This window comes from Physeter macrocephalus, chromosome 16 (genome assembly GCF_002837175.3).
Source record: "Physeter macrocephalus isolate SW-GA chromosome 16, ASM283717v5, whole genome shotgun sequence".
NCBI lineage: Eukaryota > Metazoa > Chordata > Mammalia > Artiodactyla > Physeteridae > Physeter > Physeter macrocephalus.
This window is the reverse complement of record NC_041229.1, coordinates 10,699,715-10,713,339: the sequence shown is the minus strand read 5'-3', so window position 1 is coordinate 10,713,339 and position 13,625 is coordinate 10,699,715. Positions and strand designations below refer to the sequence as shown.

At 42.8% G+C, this 13,625-nt stretch overlaps 1 long non-coding RNA gene across 2 annotated transcripts in view; it reads right to left on the bottom strand.

Moving 5' to 3' along the window:
• Positions 1-372: 372 nt before the first annotated feature.
• Positions 373-13,625, bottom strand: part of LOC102985245 (uncharacterized) — a 156,215-nt gene continuing 142,962 nt past the window's right edge. For both annotated transcript variants that reach the window (XR_003683522.2, XR_449368.4), the window contains 2 exons: positions 12,396-12,540; positions 373-3,372 (listed from right to left, as the gene is read on the bottom strand). This is a non-coding gene — a long non-coding RNA (uncharacterized lncRNA). The remainder of the gene's footprint in view (positions 3,373-12,395; positions 12,541-13,625) is intronic.

Here is a 13,625-nt window from a genome sequence, read left to right as displayed (position 1 = left end):
GGGGGTCTGTATTTTTCAAAACACCAGCAGCTCTGGCTTTAGAAAATGTTCAAGTTAAGTCAAGAAACTTATGTGACTGAGAATTGGAGACTTAAGGTCCGGTCTCCATTTTACCACTTACTGGGTTTAAAACTAAAAGGAAGATTTTTTTGTTGTGAAAGTAAGAGAATCTCAGACAAATTGTTAAGGAAGTTAAAGTTTTCCATAAAGTATTAGAAGCTATACAAACATGAAGCCATATTTATGCATTTGCTCAACATTTATTTAAGCACTTGTATGCTGAGTGCACTAGGTCCTGGAGGTACCCAAGTGGATATAACAAAGTGCTGGTGTTTTGTACTCTATTACTAGACTATCTGGGGAACACCCTCAGAATAGTAACCCAAAATTATATAAAGTAGGGAAAAAATTGGACTTAAGACAGTTTTTTAAATGAGTTGAGACTGCTTAAATAGTAAAATAAAAAGACTAATGGGTAAGCTTTAATAAGTTTTTTAAAAGTTTACAAACTCATTTTAAGATGGACTTAGGTCAGACATTATGAAAGCTAAAAAAGAGTGAAGACTTAGCCTCAAATTATAGCCAAAAAAAAGAAAGGGGGAGGGTTGGGGAAGAGAAGAGATTGGGAAGAAAGAACTTTTTCTAGAACACTGGAGCTAGAGATTGAATTCCTCTGCTGGTCTGCTGAAGATATTTTGGAAGTGATTAGCTAATTCTCTCTCTCAATGGGTTTAAAGATGTGACTAAACGTGGGGTGCTGGAAGAGCCATTTTTTGGAGTTCTACTTCTAAAGCTCTGTGAATGGTAACTAGGTGGATTAAAAGTCTGTTTTCTTCACTCTCCCTTATTTGGCTGATATGTCTTCTTCCAGATTTGGAAACTCATAGACATCGCTATGAAATGTATCACAGACCATGAGTCACTATGAAAAGGACAAGTGTGTAAATTGCCTTACCAGTGAAAAATCCTCTGCCTGTCCTCCCCTTTTTTTTCTGGGACAAAACTTCAGTTTTTTCTCTCTGATTCATATCCTGGGGAAATCAAATCACAAAATGGCTATGTTTAATAAAAAATATCTCCAACCCACCTCACTTTAAGAATGTAAACTCTTTTTAATCCAGATGTTCATGACCTCCCCCGCATAAAAGCCTTTTCTTCAGAAGACTTTGGTGCCATTTAAGACAGGTAAAAGAGTCAGAGAACCACTCGTACACAAAAGTTATGCCGAAGTCCCATTAGCCAACGGGTCTAAAAAGTGTGTCTGCTGGTGGCAACTATTTTAAAGATGAGAATTAGCAGGAGAAGGAACTAAAGTTTATTTGAGCCCACCAGTGCCAGGTATGCTAGGGGCTCTTCTATAGTAATGGTTGACATCAACTGAATTCTTACTAGGTATGAGGTATCATTCTAAGTTTTACAGGCATTATTTTATTTAACTCAAACTACTCCATGAGATAAATACTATGATGGACCCCAGTTCTAGGAGGAGGGAAATGAGGCTCAGAGAGGTTCACTAACTTGCTCAGGATCATGTAGCAAGTAAGATGCAGAGATGAGATTCAAACTCAGATCTGTCTGACACCAGAACTTAAACTATTAACTACTATCCTCAGTCGTGCTTTAAAAAAGGTATATATACTATCTCCATTATGTATAGGAAATGGAAGCTCAGGGAAGTAACCTGATCAAGAGCACACATTAATGTTTCTTTGGCCTGGCATTTGAACTCAGGTCAGGTGGACTCCAACATTTATGTTCTAGACACAGAGATATCAAGCCCCAAAGAGGAGCTGCAATCCTCACTCACATTCAACCCATGGAAATTATTCTTAAATCAATTCAAATAAATGAATGTCTACTCTGTACAGAGCACTATATACGAATGAGACTCTGAAGATAATGTGAAAGATGTAAATATATTGTACCTACCTCCAATAAACTTTAAGTTCTAGTTGGCAGATAAAATACATATATGAATGGATTGAGGTCAGTTGCAAAGCATTGTGTCACCACAGGTAATATGACATCCTATGAAATGAATAAATTCTGAAGCAATGCAGGGGAAACCAGTGACTGGAGAAGAAAGTTCATCAATGAACGCTGAGAAGAGGAATAAAATAAAGCATATGAAGAATGGAGTTGATCCCATTTCCACTATCTTCCTGACTATTTTGTCAGTAGGAAGAAAACATACTTTGGAGAACCTATGGAAAGAGAACACAACCTTAGCACTCATTAGAAAGGTTTCATTAAAGGTATGCCTTATGATCACAGAGCGATGGAAAGACTGAAGGAGAGGAAAGGATTTTTCTGTGATTACAGCTAAAACTACTAGTTATTACTCTTTCCCTTGGCGAATAGGTTTCCAGAGGGTTCCATCAAATACAAACCATAATACTTATAAATCAAACCCAGACTTATTCTCTACAAAGAAAGGCAAAAGGGCAGAGGGGAGGGAAGGGCATCAATTTCAACATTTACAAGGGATTTTCCATGAGATCTATCCAGTCGAATGAAAAAGTAGAAAATCTTTTTCTCTGAATTAATCTTGAAAATAGAGCTTTACTGGATGAACGAACTAGAACGCCAATTGCTTATTTCAGTTCCCCTCCTTGCAAACCTCCAATTTAATAAAGAATGGGCTGTTGAAAAGAATCTTGCGGATGGTAGACAAGTATTCCCTATTTACAAGGTTGTATCTAAGCTATGTTCAACTTTTCTTCAATCTAAGACATAGACTTCAGCCTTTACTAGGAAGATTTACTGAAGCTTCTCTGAAAATAGCATTTTCCAAACTGTACTAAAGAAGAAAAAGAGGCACTCAAGATGCTAATGAATATTACTAAATAAAAGAGTTCTAGAGTCAAATAACTTTGGGAAAGCTGAGTTCAATTTTTTGCAGCCTTAGACATGTGCATGTACATTTTGTATCTCTACTGGGGACATACTCAGAATTTCTCAAACTTGTTTGACCTTAGAATACCCTGTTATTTTGTGGAACTTGTACTACTATCTCATAGGTCTAGTGTTCCAAAAAGGAGCCATGTTCTCTTTCCTTACATAACTTTTAGAAAGACAAGGTAAATTGAATAATGGGTGGAGAAAGAAAACTACCAACTGGCCATGGCTTTGACCCCATGCCTGGGAGTGAGAAGCCTTTACTTCCATGGACTCTGGGTTCATCACTGAATAAGAGTGAGTGACAAATCTCTAATGCCTCGTTCCATGATTTTCAGGGCTACCCTCACAGCAACATGAAGAAGCAGTAGAGTCATTCTCTCTTGTAATGGGCAGCTCCGAGTTGGCCTTGGTGGTGTCCGTGGGAGACAAGGCAGGGGTTCCTTCCCAGGTGATGGCAAGAGCTCTGGAAAACTGGAGGAGAACATGGAGCGAACAATTATTTATACAGTGTGCCTAAACCACTGGGACAACTAAAATTTAGTATTTCATCCTAGTCTCTGAGATATACTCAAGGACTCAAAGTTCAGACTCCTTTAGCAGGTCATTCTGTATCTGCTGGCTGTACTTCCCTGCCCTCTCCCACACCTGAGCAGAACCTAAGACAAATTCACACAGAATATAATGGGATCACACTTCTTCAGATCCTCTGTGTGAGTGTGACTCTTCACAATACTATCATTATTTATGATTATTCAAAGAGGAGGAAACAGAGGCACTGAAGGGAAAGTTTCACCTCTTAGAGTAGTATAGCTAGAGGGAAATCCTTAGGCGAACCTTCTGTCTACAGAAATACAGTTCACTTGGTGGAGAGAACACCTTATAATCACTACATCCAAACGATTTAATTCTTACCCTGTGACATGGCCAGCTGAGTCAAACTGCACTATCCTCAGAGTCAGAGATACAGGAAAAGTCAGTCAACTCGTTAATGTGTGATGCATTTTGCAATAGCATTAACCACGATGTTTAGCCAGCGAGTAAAATTAACTTAACTCTCAATGCGAACACTGTATCTTTCCATGTAACGGTATTTATACATTTTTTTCATATTTCCAAATATTGTTGTCAATTAAGAACTCTCTGTTGTAACCATAAACGGATTTGAAGAATAACTTAAGTTTGTATAGTGCTTTACAGTTTATGAAGTACTTTCATTTACGTGTCTTATTTTATCCTCAGTATAACTCTGAGAGGTGGAATTTCGTGTCTTCATTTTATGATGTAGAAATTAGAGACTGAGAGATTATCACCAAACTAATAGCTGGCAGAGTGAGATTGAAACCCAGCCTCTCTGATTTCAGCACTGCCAACTCCCCATGAAGTGAAGTACTACCCACGTGCTCCAAAGGATGTCCCTTATAAATTCATGGTAATCTCAATTTTTTTCTGTATTCCTTGTGCAAAGTACTAGTAAAACTAGTACTTTATTGAAAACTGTCTTATTTACCAATTATTTAATGAATATCTGCCTTACCTATCCCACTCAAACATGAGCCTTCGGTTACACTGTACTTTCAGAGACCCCTGAAGAACGTCCCCTCCCTCTAGACCCTATACAACCAGGTTCAATCCTATGCAACAGAACCCAGCACAGACCAGGGGTGGCCCCTTCCTACCTCTCGGAAACTCTCTCTGGACTTCTCAACCCCTGTCCTCGCTTAGGGAGGAGACTCTCCTGTGTGCCGTGTGCTCCTAGAGCACCAGTGCAGTTGTCTCTGGAGGACTCACACCACCACACTGTACTGCGAGTGTCTGTTTATCATGTCCCCACTTGACCTTGGGCATCTTGAGAACAGCGATCTTGGGTTCCTTCACTTTGAATCCCCAGAATCTAGTACACAGTAGGCTGTCAATAATTAATAAATAAGTGATCTAATAAATACATAAAGTAACACAAAACCAATTAAGGCAGTTATCGCCTTTGAGGAGTTCCCAGTCTCACGAGGGAGAAAGACCGATCAAGAGACCACAACAAGCAACATTCCGGGGTGCAGATGGGTTCAAGGTGATCTGGGAGTGTAGACAGGTAGGGACTGTTCTGCTCGGCCCCCAGAGACAGTGAAGTTGGGCAGAAGCGTCAAGAAGAGTAGAAGGTGCCCAGCCAATGGGTGTGGAGCTGAGAGGAAAGGGCGGGAGGGGGCAGCAAAGAGCAACAGCAGGCTTTAGAGGGGTTCTACTTTGGGGCTGTACAGCAGCCCTTTCTCTGGGGGAGCTGCCCCTCTCTCCAGCCAACCTCATGGTTCTAACGGCAGCTACAAGTCACGCACGGTATCTTGTTCCCCTGGCCCAGAGGACTTTTGAAAATTTCTTCAGGCTCACCGAGGAAGCAAATCTGAGAGAACAGAGCTGACTGGGAGAGAGAAGCCAAAGACAGAGTTGGAGGGAGGGTGTCGTGGAAGTGCTCGAGTCCCTGACTCTGGTGATGTCTGGAGTCTGGTGGACCCCTGCCTTTGCTGAAGTTTGGTTTTCTACCTCAACTTAGTCAAGCTGGTTTTCTGTCACTTGCAAACACAAGAATCCAGATCCACACTAAGACCTTACTAATATCTCCCACAACATGCAGAGATAGGCACAAGGTAGCTACTCGATATTTTATTCCTCAAATGGACCTTTTCCCATCATCGAGTTCAATCTCTTTATTTAAAGATGGGGACACAGGCTTGAGCACTTTTCCCCAAGTTACCCATCCGACTCACAACAGAAGCTGAACTCTCTTCCCAGAACAGTGCTGTATCCACACAGACTGCTGCCCTTGTTGCCATTTGCTGGGTAATTAGCCTCAAGGTAAGAAGTGATAACGGGGTTCACATTTGGTGAAAAAATCACAATGGGCAAAGAATTCATGATACGACTGTAAAGTGATGATGTTATTGTTTTCTACTTAATTCTGTAACTAGCCCCTGGCGTGCACCTGGTAGGTGGGTGTTTTGAGACAAGGCACACTCCTTGACCTCAAGTAGTTCACCAAGTAGAATGAGAAGTTGTACAGCTTACCAGAGCTCATAGACCCTCAAATTGGCCATCTGGGAGAATATGTACTTACTACTTTTGCAAGTGCTGACAAGTCTCCTTTGAACCGGTTACGAGCCAAACAAAAATGTCACCTCATAATTTCATAACTGCATTTAAATTCATTTTTAATCAAAAATGGTATCATTCAGCTGGACCAACTGGATACGGCACTTGGTTTGGTTTTTAGAAAATGCAAAACAGCCTCCAAAGACAACCATTTCCTCCTACTAAGTATATCCAAAAGAATATGCTATGGGTTCTGAGGTCTACTGTAAAATAGGAGGTTCAAAGGTGTTTTGCCCAAGGCTACGCAGCATCACTGCCCTGAAGGGAACTATACTATTCAGGATGGGTAAATTTTTACGTATTGTTAAAATAATGACTTCTAAAATGTATATTAAATTTCCAGACAGGCATATATCTGCCTAGAGGCAGGTGTCAATATCACCTTAAGTCACCTTGAGTCCCGTCCAGCTCTGTGATTCTGCAGTTGCTTATACTGGATTTCTCCAAGTCTGTGATGGGCTGAAGAGCTATTTCTGTCCTAGTTCTTTTCCTTATATAGGTCAGATCCCATTCCAGTGAGTACCATCACAATAACCACCTCATGGCCAGGTTATTTTACACAACCTGATAAAACGAGAATCAAGCATGACCTCCAAGCCAGAGTTGGCTGTGACAGAATTTGACCTGAATATTTAAGCAAGGAGGCAGCCAGTGTCTTAAATTTGTATCTCCATGGCACTAGGCCACTGCAGGACAGTCAGACAAAGGTACAGAAAAATCATCAGTGAGTCCAAACCACAGTACTCAGATTCCTGAATCAGTGACCCCAGTAGCCTGCTAGGCACTGCAAAATCAGAATGTCTGGGGACCCAATGCTGTGAGTCTCCATGTAAGAAGAGTCTCCATTTTCCGTCAACTCCAGCCAAAGAACAGCATGGAGACGTGTGCTTCCAATTTCAGGTCTACAGATAAGCCCTCTTGTCATATTGGATACCCCCAAACCTGCAGTTCCTTCATTCTTTCCCAGTAGGGCTGGCTTCATGTTTCTTTTTGCATTTGTTGCTCTTTCTTGGAACGAAGTGTTAGCTGCCACTCTCCGTAATGTTCCTCTACAAGAACGTAAATTCCCTGAGTATAGCAATTTGTTTGTTTGGCTCCCAGCTCTATTTAATATCCAAGTTGTCCTGCTGGAAAGCAAGCGCCATAAAAGTATGAAATCTCTTGTCTAGAACCGTGCCCGGCGTACAGTAAGTGCTCGATCATTATTTGCTGAATGAGAGAATGAATACATGATGAACAGTCATTGTGCAGGGCCCAACTCCACTGCCATTCCTCCTTCCCCAGAGCAGTTACAGGTCTTTCCTCTGACCCTTTAGTACTGTTTGCATCTCTCTATTATAACATTTATGGGATACTCTACTTACGTTACATCTGTTTTCCCAGGTAAACTGGAAAATACTTTGTGGCAGGAACTATGCTTTTATAACTCCATGTCTTTGTGCCTAAAGCAGTAAGAGTTCACTCAATGTTTACTGCTTCAATGATCATAAGAATGAATAAAAATGTTTCTCTTGTAACAATGAACACTGAGGATTTATGATTTAGCATCATACCTCACATTCTGCCTGGACTCCAGAGCTTTTTTCCAAACTGAAGAAGCCGTGAGTCACTGGGCTGGGAGGGGAGGGGTGTTTGTTTGTGGAGGACTTGTTTCCCGACCTCGATGAATCACATGTATAATCACCCCAACTGCATCCTGTCTGGGGAAGTAACCAAAACCCCTATTTCTGGCCCCAATGGCTTTTTGGTTTTATGAGTAAATGCCACTGACATGTCATTAAATAAATGCCCTCAGAAAGTCCCCAGCCAGTGCCATAACCTATGACAGTCAGGTTGTAGCGGAGCATTCTTGCGAACACAGCACAAGACAAAGGAGTTAACGTTATTCGCCTAGGCTGAACCAGTGCTCTAGCTTCTAACCGCGACCTTGCATCCAAGTGCTTTTCAAACATCTGTTACACTCTTTTGCAATAAATCACAGGTATGATCATGTAATTCTCCTGCAGAAAAATATGCAATGGTTCTCATCATCAACTGAAAACAGACCAAACTTTTTAATCTACAACTCCCTCTAGATTCTGGCTCTGACCTTCTTCACCTGCCATACCTTCCTGCATGCCTATATAACCATATGCTCCCAATAAGATGAACGATTTTCTGATCACATACAAATCCTATACTTTGCTCTGTGACTTTGTTCCCTGTTTCCTCTTAGAATGCCCACCTCCTACTATTTCCAAATGTCTAAAATCTACATACTCTTTGAGTCTCACCAAATGCCACTTCCTCCACAGTATCATCAGTGATGTTCCAATAAGGAAGAATAATGTCTCTTTGAGCATGTGCAGATTTTTTAATCTGTGCTCCCTTTCCATTAACTATTTCTCATTGCATTACAGACACGTACACACATGTTCATTTCTCTGATAAATCATTTCCTGAAGAATATCTGAATCTTAGTCAATGTCATACTCCTTCAACTCCTAGTGGTGCGTGCCAGAGTAGACACTCCAAATAAACATTGTTAGAGGAAAACCTGCATTAGATCAATTGTTTAAATCCTTATCTTCGGCTCAGAATCTTCAGGAAAGGTTTGACTTCGAATTTTTTTATTCTCATCTCTCTAGTTGTATCCCTTATCTCCCTTCCAAGAAAATATAAGATTCAGAAAGTCTTTGGTCTCTGCAAAGAACTTGGTTTATATCCATAGATCTCAAAGGCAAGGTATTCATGCCAGCCTTTCTTCCTCCTATATCCAGTTCCTGTGGCCCACCTTGCTAGTAGATACAACAAGCTCAAGTGAGAAAATATAATTTTGGCCATAAACCCAGTAAAAGGAAAACATAGTTGAGCGGTATTGCCATTTCAAAAAGCAAACTTTAAAAAAGAGAGCATACTCCACAAAGACTTTGCTGTTACTGGCTATTTCAGAATATCCGCGCCCCAGTGCCAATTTCAGGGTGGACACGTTCCTTCGGTGCAGATAAGCGAGAGTTGAAGCAATAAAGCTTAGCTTTGTTTGACTGCAAAGCACCTTCCTCTCCTTTTTGTTTCTTAGTACCATTCTGGTTCTGAGAATAGGGAGGTAGAAGCAGAACAAGGTTAAAATCACCCAGGTCAAGGTCAGATAGAGAGGGAACACAATGTCAAGAGTTTTGCTTCCTCAACTGTCTTTCAGCAACGAGCACTTCTGCACAGATGAAAGAGATGGACGGCCAGCACTTCCCCCTGAGAGCCGCCTCTGCAGGCCGCTTCCGTCCAGGCTGCCATCAGGGCGGGGCCCCTCCCACTCTAGAGGCTAAGTCCTACCCACACCACTTACTGGCTGAACGACCACGGAAAAGTCTGCAATTTCTCTGTCCTTTAAATTGCAAAAGAACGTGGTCAGACTTTATAAACTGTAAAGCGCTGCTTAAATATTAGCTGTTGGCGTAAATTCAAAGACAACTGGTTTTGTGTTTGTTTTCATTACCCTACACCTGGAGTCAGCAAACTTTTTTCTGTGAAGGGCCAAGTAGGAAATACTTCAGGCTTTGTGGACTGTATGGGGTCTACTGCAACTACTCCACTCTGCCTTTAGAGCAGGAAAGCAACCACTGATAATATGCAAATGACAGGATATGCTTGGTTCTGATAAAACTTTATTTACAGAAACAGGTGGCAGACTGGATTTGGCCCATGGGCCATATTTGCAAATCCCTGCCCTACATCTTTGGAGGAAATGAAACCCCAGAGGCAGACAGAAGGGCTTACCAAAATCTTTCCCAGTGCTAATGATTTTGTCACTTCTTGTGGGCAACTGTCCTGAGGCTTACAGACATCTCTTTTAGGTACTTTTTGAGATCAGGGTTTTAGTTTTGTGTATTACCATCACCATCTTCATCAACATCATTTTGTACCTGAGAAGTATTACTGAGACAGGCATAAAAGAACCCTAGTTTTCTACACCTACCACTTGACCACACTCTCTTCTGGGAAAGACAGCTCTGATTATTGTTGAAGAAAATATCAATCATACTTGCGGTGAAAGGTCACTACATTTTTTAACAAATTGGTCCTTTGAGCAAGATGAATTTTAATGGATTGGTTTATTAACCTAAAGGTTGAACCAGACTGAGAGTAACTGAATGATTTGCTCATAATTAGTATTATTTATAATTATTTTACTTGGGAAAAAAGTATCACCTTAAATGTCAGGATGTTTTTTAATTGCTTCAGATGAGATTCAAAATAATTGACTTTGCAAGTGTATTTTTTTTTAGAAAACTCATTTAAAATTACCTAAAGCTGCTGAGGGTCCATCTGCAAGAGGTAAGATATTGATATTCATTACTAGGAACAGGGCAGAAATTGATCCATGATTTTTTTTTAACCACATGAATTGTGTATTGTGGTCACTTCTGGACTCAAAAAGAGCTGGAATGCTGATAGGGTGATGTGTCTTTTCTCTTGCCCATTAAATCTGTTCTCTAAGTAAGTATGCTGTGTGAATGTCACCATATGTCTTTTACTCAAATATATATTTGTATATATTTTATATTAAAAAGGGAGTAAGTACAGGCTTGAAAATAGAAGGGATACATACGTGCTTGGAGGTTGTAGGAAAATACAGTCTATGTACATATTGTGCATGTATACACATGATTTGGATGGGATACCGACTTTTTGAAGGTGAGTAGGTGTATCATTTAGCATCTCAGTAAATATTTATCAGTCAATTGGTGGAGAAGAAAAGGAGAGTACATTAACATCTGGGGAAAGATAGCTCTTAAAATAATGCAAGTTGTAAAATACGGATAAATCACTAGTAAAAAACCTGCAGCAGAATAACAATGATGATACCTTATAATTATGTAACACTGTAGAGTTACAAACTTTTGGTGTGCTCAGATATAATCTCAGGAGCGCCTCACATCTACATCTGGATGCAGCAAGGAAGGGTGGTAAGGACTTCACCTGACAGAAGGGGAAGAGACGGCTCAGTGAAGTCCAAGGATTTGCTCCCAGTGTACACCGCCTTCCCCGTATTCCACACTCATCTGGAACCCGCAGAAAGGGTGAGTGTGTCCACAGGTATCAAAGCCAACCTCAGCAGCCTTCATAGGTCGCCTCAACCAGCCTGACTCAGAATGCAGACCCAAGTTTCCCATGTGAGGGATTTTAGTGAGTTAAGTAACAAGCGGACTGGAAAGAACATCCCAGGCAGGGAATATGGTGACGGGATTAAAAACACAGCCTCTTATTCGCTTCTTCCAAGCATATTCAGTCGGAGCATGTGCCTGAGACACGGTGTGACACTGACTCGGGCGGCACAGAGTCCAGGACACAGCCAAACCACTCTTCCAGGGAGCAAAGCAGACACCATCAATCACTATCTGCATGGTTGAGACATAGAAAAATGTAGCCGAGGCTGGGAAAAAGAACATTCGAAGATGGCTAAAAGGGAAAGAACACAAAGTTTCCCACTTATCTGCCAAAGACACGCATATATATAGATACACACACACACACACACACACACACACACACACACACACACAGGTTCCTCCAAAGCTCCGTAAGAAAACACCCTGCTGAGAGTAGTAAGAGTATATTAACTAATTATTATTAATGCCATCTTTTATTTGGCTAGCAATCATAATCTATTAAGAGCATTTATTCACATTATCTTACTTATTCAAACCCTCAGAAAAATCCTATAAGGCTCATCAGTAATATATTATTATCTCCCTTTTATAGACAAAGAAAACGGAGACGAGAGATCTCCTTGCTTAAGCTAATCGCACTAAATGGCAGAATGAGAACTTGACGCCTAGCCATTCCTGAGAGCAACTGTGGGCACCTGGAAGGAAGGAGGGAAAGCCCGAGACATTGGTTCAGAGTGTGAAGAACCTGAACACACTGCCGTCAGACCAGAATTCTTCCTCGTTTAGGTCAAAAGGCCGGAGTAGGTGTGGCCCTGTGACACACAACCAGAACGCCTAGGGCGACTTCCAGGCACACTTACTCACTTTGAATTTTCTTGTGCAACTGAGCGTTTGCTCTCAAACTCCTGGCCTCCAATGTCCTGTGAAGTTTCTGGGCAGCTGAGTTGGAACCAACTTCAAACAAGTTTAAGTCTCTGATTCAGCCCCCAAACCCTCCCTCTCCGGCTCTGTGGTCAGTCTTTTGCATCACGACCTACGAGCAAGCAGTTTTTCTTTTGCACTCCTTTGGGGCTCCTCCCTCACTCCCCCTCAATCTCCCAGGTCCTGTCTGCACTTCTCCCCCTCCGTCTCTCCTGTCCATCCACTTTTCCCACCATCAGGGGCTCTGTGCCCCGTGTGCCCCTCCGTCGTCCTCTCCCGGGTACCTACCTGGGCTCGGCAGCCACAGGCACCTTCCAGCTGCCCCTCGGCTTTCTTGCTTCTCTGTCTGATGCTGTCTGAAGCCGCCTGCCTCCATCCAGGGCCTAGGATCCATGAAAGTCTTCAAGCTTTTTTGTTACTTTAGTTGATGATGCTAGGTAAATAACAACAAACCAGAAAAGATGGCATATCAGCTGTGGTTCTCATCCGAAGCTTCCAGAAGTGTCAGCTCAGGCCCCAACATTGCAACAAAGGAATCTAACAGTTGGGTATGCGAAAATCAGTTAGAGGACAGGAGGAGAAAACTTCAGCGCTTCCCAAATTCTGCTGCCCTCCGGGGGCTCCCCCTTGTGGAAGACGCAGGGCATGGCAAGGCGGTACCCAGGCGGGTCGGGGCCTGCGGGAGGAGGGGGAGAGAGAGGAGCTCACACACCCCAGGGGTGTGCACCCCCGGGGCTGTGGAGTACCGCTCCAGCCATGAATAAAAGCCCCTGTGTGAGCCCCTCTGTAATTAATCAGGGAACCGCTTTGGGGAGAGACAAGAGTTCCCCATGCCTGGGGGTCTCTGGTCCAGGTGAGTATGGCATGAGTCATGAGCTTGCACAGTTTACACTCTGTATGGACGTGGTGACTGGCAACCACTTGCCTCTTCTTCACGTCCAATTCCCTCACCAGCACACATGTATCATAAAGTCGGACATTCACACAGGGCTATTCTGGTGAGACAGGCGTGCTCTCCGCCGCCTGAGGACAGGGAGATGGTCCAGGCGCTTGGACTCTGGCCAGTGTGGGCACCCATCCTTTTGGAGCCCTGGCAACTTCCTGCTCCCCACTTGATGGAAACAGACTGTATGTTCACATAGTATCTTTCTGCGGAGAGATCCCGCCTCATTCTTTCCCACCTACCCTGGCAGTCAAGTAGGAAATCAAATATAGCACTCTTTCTGCAAACCGAATGGGAGGCTCATGCAACCTAGAAAGGTGTCCGATGCTCTAGAAAAGCCATCGGTGGAGCTAAGGGCCCAGGTTCCCCAACTCCTCGTGCCTCCTGTGTCTAAACTGTGTTGTGTCTCTGGAGAGCAGGGGAGGTGGGGCTCCCGGACCTTCCTCAGTGCAGGGCAATGGGCGGCGCCCGGAAGGAGTATTGATCGACGCGGTGGCTGTGGAGACCACGTGCTGGGTGTGACACAGACAGCTGGACCAAGCCTGCCGGACCAAGCCTGCCGGAGAGACTGTGTC